Below are 343 nucleotides of genomic sequence, written 5' to 3' on the forward strand. Positions count from 1 at the left end.
AGTGTTCGCATTGCTTTGCGGGAAAACAACACAGGGTATCTTTCAAGTCTTCCGCACCTTCTAGGAAACCCGAGGTAGAGGATTTGGTACACTCAGATGAGTGTGGTCCAATGAAGACAAGATCTCTTGGCGGCGCATCATATTTTGTGACTTTTATTGATGATCATTTAAGGAACTTGTGGGTATTTCCTATGAGGACGAAGGATCAGGTGCTGGGATATTTCAAGCACTTTGTGGCATTGGTTGAGAGACAAACGGGGAAGAAGCTGAAGTGTATCCGCAGTGATAATGGTGGAGAGTATCTTGGACCATTTGATGCTTATTGCAAAGAGCATGGAATAAG

The sequence above is a fragment of the Brassica oleracea genome, chromosome C9 (assembly GCF_000695525.1).
Source record: "Brassica oleracea var. oleracea cultivar TO1000 chromosome C9, BOL, whole genome shotgun sequence".
NCBI classification, from domain to species: Eukaryota; Viridiplantae; Streptophyta; class Magnoliopsida; order Brassicales; family Brassicaceae; genus Brassica; species Brassica oleracea.